Below are 7,292 nucleotides of genomic sequence, written 5' to 3'. Positions count from 1 at the left end.
AGATAGTCAAGTTCGATCGTCTTCTCGGCTCTCCGCCAGGGTCTTGGCGGACCCCGGCGGGGCCGATCCAAGGACCTCACTAAACCATCCAATCGGTAGTAGCGACGGGCGGTGTGTACAAAGGGCAGGGACTTAATCAACGCGAGCTTATGACCCGCACTTACTGGGAATTCCTCGTTCACGGGGAAGAATTGCAATCCCCGATCCCCATCACGAGCGGGGTTCAGCGGGTTACCCGCACCTCTCGGCGAAGGGTAGACACACGCTGGTCCGTTCAGTGTAGCGCGCGTGCAGCCCCGGACATCTAAGGGCATCACAGACCTGTTATTGCTCGATCTCGCGTGGCTGAGCGCCACTTGTCCCTCTAAGAAGCTGGACGCGGACTGCGGGGGGTCACGTAGCTAGTTAGCATGCCGGAGTCTCGTTCGTTATCGGAATTAACCAGACAAATCGCTCCACCAACTAAGAACGGCCATGCACCACCACCCACAGAATCGAGAAAGAGCTTTCAATCTGTCAATCCTTTCCGTGTCCGGGCCGGGTGAGGTTTCCCGTGTTGAGTCAAATTAAGCCGCAGGCTCCACTCCTGGTGGTGCCCTTCCGTCAATTCCTTTAAGTTTCAGCTTTGCAACCATACTCCCCCCGGAACCCAAAGACTTCGGTTTCCCGGACGCTGCTCGGCGGGTCATGGGAATAACACCGCCGGATCGCCAGTAGGCATCATTTATGGTCGGAACTACGACGGTATCTGATGGTCTTCGAACCTCCGACTTTCGTTCTTGATTAATGAAAATATTCTTGGCAAATGCTTTCGCTTTGGTTCGTCTTGCGCCGGTCCAAGAATTTCACCTCTAGCGGCGCAATACGGATGCCCCGGCCGTCCCTCTTAATCATGGCCCCAGTTCCGACAACCAACAAAATAGAACCGGAGTCCTATTCCATTATTCCTAGCTGGAGTATTCAGGCGTGGCTGCCTGCTTTGAACACTCTAATTTTTTCAAAGTAAACGCTTCGGGCCCCCGGGACACTCAGTCAAGAGCATCGGGGAGGCGCCCCAAGGCAAAGGGGCTGGGACTGGCGGTAGCACGCCTTGCGGCGGACCGCCAGCTCGATCCCAAGATCCAACTACGAGCTTTTTAACTGCAGCAGCTTTAGTGTACGCTACTGGAGCTGGAATTACCGCGGCTGCTGGCAAAAGACTTGCCCTCCAATAGATCCTCGTTATAGGATTTAAAGTGTACTCATTCCAATTGCCTCGAAAGAGTCCTGTATTGTTATTTTTCGTCACTACCTCACCGGGTCGGGAGTGGGTAATTTGCGCGCCTGCTGCCTTCCTTGGATGTGGTAGCCGTTTCTCAGGCTCCCTCTCCGGAATTGAACCCTGATTCTCCGTTACCCGTGGTCACCATGGTAGGCACAGAAAGTACCATCGAAAGTTGATAGGGCAGACACCCGAATGGATCGTCGCGGTCACGGGGACGTGCGATCGGCCCGAGGTTATCCAGAGTCGCAACGCTTACGGGGAGAGCGCGGCAGGGGGGAGGCCGCGGAGGACCGTCCCGACGCCGCGCCCGGGACCCCGGATTGGTTTTGATCTGATTAATGCACGAATCCCTGGCGGTCAGCGCTCGTTTGCACGTATTAGCTCTAGAATTATCACAGTTGTCCGAGTCAACGGTTTGGAGCGATCAAAGGAACCATAACTGATTTAATGAGCCATTCGCAGTTTCACTGTACCGTCCGTGTGTACTTACACGTGCATGGCTTAATCTTTGAGACAAGCATATGCTACTGGCAGGATCAACCAGGTAGCCCCCCAACACGACTGGACCGCGTCGAGGTTCGGGAGAGGAGAGGCCTGCGGGAAGAGAGGGGGGGCGGCGGAAGAGCCCCGCGGCGGCAGGGCGCCCGGACGGAACGGGTATAGGCAGGGCGTGCGGCGTCCGGAGAGGATGCGGGATGGCATGGGGCTTCCCTGGGGGGGGCGGGGAACGGAGCCCTCGCAGCACCGGGGACATGTGCGGGAGGAGCGGCTCGCTGTGCGGTGCGTGGTCCCGAAGCGGCAGGCGTCTGGAAAACACCCCTTGCACGGGGAGGGCGAGGTGACTGGCCTCCGGAGGACGCCACGGCCGCCCCCGTCTCACCAACCGCACCCAAGGCAACACACAGGGTCGCTCGGGGAGATGGCGTGCGGGGGTGGGCCTATGTGGCGCCACCGTCTGGCTTAGACCTGCCTCCGCCGCGGGGGGTCCTCGACCCACCGGCGGACAGGCACGAGGATTGGGAGAGGGGGGCTGGCCGTCAGGGTCCGCCGCGGCTCCGGCACTAACCCGACGACGCGGAGGTCGCGTGGGTGGTCGTCGGCCAGGCCGTGTCGGCGTCGCCTTCCAGAGTAGTCCCTCTTCCCGCTCGCGCCCGTAACCTCAAAGGGATGCCCGAGCGGCTTTTCCTCCCAGGGCTGCTCCCCGCCCGGGGGCGGGAGCGCATGGGGAACCCCAGGTCGGCCTTTCACCGTACTCCCTACCTCTTGGCCCTCGTTCCTTCTCCCGTTCTCCATCTAACCCCTTGGCTCTGGGGTTTCCGCGCTCGCTCTCTCTCTCCTTCTCCCTGCCGAGCCGCCAGGGAGGATGAGGGTCGAAGGGGAAAGGTGACGGTCGGGCTGGGGCACACCACACGGTGAGAACCCCCTTCGCCTGCCTCCACACATCTGTCGTCCTCCCCACTGACGTAGGGGCCCGGGAAAAGACTGGAAATCGCGAAGCTCGGCAGTGGCGCGGAGACGCCACCCACCGCCGCCGCTGTCGCCACCGCCGCGGAGGCCGCCCTGTCGGACGCGAGGGGCGGCGCGGGCCTCCGCTGGCCGGTTACGCATCTGGAAGAAAAGGGCCGCCCTCGGAGAAGATCGGTGTGCTTCCCCGCACAGGAAGCGATTCGGACGACGGCCCCCACGCCTGGGTGGGTGGGCGCCACGCCGTTCGCCCGTGCGGGTCGTCGGACCGCTGCCTTCGCTCGGGTCGGGCCAATCTCCCCACGGCTCGGCCACCTCCGCGGACGGGAGGCGAGGCCGGCGTGCGCGCCCAAAGATAGGTGTCGAAAGCCCGGGGGTAGAGGAGGAAGGGGACCGCTCACCTTAAGCCAGCGCGAGCTCCAAAGCCCGGGCCGAGCGAGCGGCGCCACCTCCCCACCCGGGAGCGCTGCGCCAGATCGATCGGAGGAAGAGCAGGGGTGCGTGGAGGGACTTGCCCAAGTACGGAGGCTGCTAACCCCTGTCGTCGGGAAATACGTGCCCAAGAGTCCTGGAAGCGAGACTCGGGTACAGGCGCCCTTGCAGAGGGGGTACTGGATGTGGAACTGGGGTCAAAGCCACAAAAGCATCCGCCCTCATGGAGCCTCTCCCGGGCCTAAAAATCCAGATTTTAGCCTTGACGGCGCCCCCATGTGGAGAACCAGGGCCCGTGGGGGGGGTCTGGCCAGGCTCACTTCAACCCAGGAACACCTCTCTGACTTGGGATAGGCGACCGGCAAAAGTCCCCCCACGCAGCTGCGGAAGCCTGGGTTCAGCCAAGGTGCAGACCTCCAGCCGAACAGGGACTCATAGCCAAAACGCGTACCCGGGCCTACGGAGGTGAAAACCTGCTTAAATGAGTCAAAATGTGTCGGGGCTGAGAGGTACCTCTCTCTCATATATTCTGCCGGTGGTGTGCAAAACTGGGTCTTTGTATGGAGTGTCACCCTATACCCACTTTAGGGACGCATTCCAAAAAGTACCCGATCGCCTGGAACTGTCAGGCGGATTCGGCTCCCTGGAATTTCCTCATTCTGGTTCTTTTTCACTTTTTGTCTCTTTTGCGACATCTAGTGGGCAGGCTGCATTACTGCAACCAGGGACACCTCAAAACGCTTGGAACTGGGGAGCGGGCTCAATTTACTAACGTTTTGCGGGTCCTGGAAGTCAAAATTGTGACTTCTGAAAACGACTAAGTATGAAGGACTCATCGGGCGAATCGCTCTGGAACTGAAATCGGATGCGCTCACTCACATTTTCCCCTCTCTGGAAGTCTGACACAAGTTGAAAAATTTTCTAAGTCCACAAAAAAATTTTTTTCAACTTTTTTTCAATTTTCCCCCTGTGGGATATATATTTTACCCACACATTTGGAGCTCTCCTGGGATGCCCTCTAACATATTATAACCTCATTTTGTGGAAGTTTTCACAAAATTGTGAAATTTTCAAAAAGTCAGAAATTTTGACAAAAACGACTAAGTATGAAGGACTCATCGGATGAATCGCTCTGCAACTGAAATCGGATGCGCGCACTGACATGCTCCCCTCTCTGGAAGTCTGACAAATGTGTGAAAATTTTCTAAGTCCACAAAAAATTTTTTTTACAACTTTTTTTCAATTTTCCCCCTGTGGGATATATATTTTACCCACACATTTGGAGCTCTCCTGGGATGCCCTCTAACATAGTATAACCTCATTTTGTGGAAGTTTTCACAAAAAAGAGAAATTTTCAAAAAAGTCCAAAATTTTGCAAAAACTACTAAGTATGAAGGACTCATCGGATGAATCGCTCTGGAACTGAAATCGGATGCGCTTACTTACCTGCTCGCCTCTCTGGAAGTCTGACACATGTGTGAAAATTTTCTAAGTCAACAAAAAAAAATTTTTTCAACTTTTTTTCAATTTTCCCCACGTGGGATATATATTTTACCCACACATTTGGAGCCCTCCTGGGATGCCCTCTAACATAGTATAACCTCATTTTGTGGAAGTTTTCACAAAAAAGTGAAATTTGCAAAAAGTCAGAAATTTTGCCAAAAACGACTAAGTATGAAGGACTCATTGCGCGAATCGCTCTGGAACTGAAATCGGATGCGCTTACTCACATGCTCCCCTCTCTGGAAGTCTGACACATGTGTGAAAATTTTCTAAGTCCACAAAAAAAATTTTTTTCAACTTTTTTTCAATTTTCCCCCTGTGGGATATATATTTTACCCACACATTTGGAGCTCTCCTGGGATGCCTTCTAACATAGTATAACCTCATTTTGTGGAAGTTTTCACAAAAAAGTGAAATTTTCAAAAAGTCAAAAATTTTGACAAAAACGACTAAGTATGAAGGACTCATCGGATGAATCGCTCTGGAACTGAAATCGGATGCGCGCACTGACATGCTCCCCTCTCTGGAAGTCTGACACATGTGTGAAAATTTTCTAAGTCCACAAAAAAAATTTTTTACAACTTTTTTTTCAATTTTCCCCCTGTGGGATACATATTTTACCCACACATTTGGAGCTCTCCTGGGATGCCTTCTAACATAGTATAACCTCATTTTGTGGAAGTTTTCACAAAAAGGTGAAATTTTCAAAAAGTCAGAAATTTTGCCAAAAACGACTAAGTATGAAGGACTCATCGGATGAATCGCTCTGGAACTGAAATCAGATGCGCGCACTGACATGCTCCCCTCTCTGGAAATCTGACACGTGTGCAAATTTTCTAAGTCCTCAAAAAAAAATTTTTTTTCGACTTTTTTTCAATTTTCCCCCTGTGGGATATATATTTTACCCACACATTTGGAGCCCTCCTGGGATGGCCTCTAACATAGTATAACCTCATTTAGCGGAGATTTTCACAGAAAAGTGAAATTTTCAAAAAAGTCAAAAATTTTGCAAAAACGACTAAGTATGAAGGACTCATCGGATGAATCGCTCTGGAACTGAAATCGGATGCGCGCACTGACATGCTCCCCTCTCTGGAAGTCTGACACATGTGTGAAAATTTTCTAAGTCCACAAAAAAAATTTTTTTAAACTTTTTTTCAATTTCCCCCCCCGAGGGATATATATTTTACCCACACATTTGGAGCCCTCCTGGGGTACCTTCACACATATTTCCCCTCTCTATAGAGGAAGACTGGAGGGCCTCAGCCCAAAATTCTGGAACTGTTTCTGTACACCGCAGCACTATTAACCACTTCGCACCAGAGCCTGTTTTTGCCTTCGTGACCAGGCCAATTTTTTCAATTCTGACCACTGCCAGTTTATGAAGTAATTACTCTGGAACGCTTCAATGTATTCCCCTGACTCTGAGATTGTTTTTTTCATGACATATTGTACTTCATGATAGTGGTAAAATTTCTTCGATATAACTTGTGTTTATTTGTGAAAAAATCGGAAATTTGGCGAAAATTTTGAAATTTTCAAACTTTGAATTTTCATGCCCTTAAATCAGAGAGATATGTCACACAAAATAGTTAATAAATAACATTTCCCACATGTCTACTTTACATCAGCACAATTTTGGAACCAAAATTTTTTTTTGTTAGGGAGCTATAAGGGTTAAAAGTTGACCAGCGATTTCTCATTTTTCCAACAAAATTTACAAAAACATTATTTTAGGGACCACATCATATTTGAAGTCACTTTGAGGGGTCTTTATGACAGAAAATACCCAAAAGTAACAACATTCTAAAAACTGCACCCCTCAAGGTGCTCAAAACCACATTCAAGAACTTTATTAACCCTTCAGATGCTTCACAGGAATTTTTGGAATGTGGAAGAAAAAAATTAACATTTAACTTTTTTCACAAAAATGTTACTTTAGACCCAATTTTTTTTATATTCACAGGGGTAACAGGAAAAAAATGGACCCCAAATTTTTTTGTGCAATTTCTCTTGAGCGTGCTGATACCCCATATGTGAGGGAAAATCACTGTTTGGGCGCACTGCAGGGTTCGGAAGGGAAGGAGCGCCATTAGACTTTTTGAATGTAAAATTTGTCTGAATAATTAGCAGACGCCATGTTGCGTTTGGAGAGCTCCTGATGTACCTAAACCCCCACAAGTGACACCATTTTGGAAACTAGACCCCTTAGGGAACTTATCTAGATGTGTGGTGAGCACCTTGAACCCCAAGGTGCTTCACAGAAGTTTATAATATTGAGCTGTAAAAATAAAATTTTCACATTTTTCCCACAAAACTGTTTTTCATCCCTTAATTTTGCATTATCATAAGGGTAATAGGATAAATTGCACCATGAAATTTGTTGTGCAATTTCTCCTGAACACGCTGATACCCCATATGTGGAGGCAAATTACTGTTTGGGCGCATGGTAGGGTTTGAAAGGGAAGGAGCGCCATTTGACTTTTTGAATGTAAAATTTGTTTGAATAATTAGCAGACGCCATGTCGCATTTGGGGAACCCCTAATGTGCCTAAACAGTGGAAACCCCCCACAAGTGCCACCATTTTGGAAACTAGACCCCTTAGGGAACTTATCTAGATGTGAGGTG

General features: G+C 50.4%; 1 pseudogene; it reads right to left on the bottom strand.

Annotated features, from left to right (window-relative positions):
* The window catches only part of LOC141221148 (18S ribosomal RNA), a 1,868-nt pseudogene extending 57 nt beyond the window's left edge, over positions 1-1,811 (bottom strand).
* Between the last annotated feature and the right edge of the window lie 5,481 nt (positions 1,812-7,292).

This window comes from Phyllobates terribilis, unplaced genomic scaffold (genome assembly GCF_046119375.1).
Source record: "Phyllobates terribilis strain yellow unplaced genomic scaffold, ASM4611937v1 Scaffold_322__1_contigs__length_2175068, whole genome shotgun sequence".
NCBI classification, from domain to species: Eukaryota; Metazoa; Chordata; class Amphibia; order Anura; family Dendrobatidae; genus Phyllobates; species Phyllobates terribilis.
This window is presented reverse-complemented; position numbering and strand designations above follow the sequence as displayed.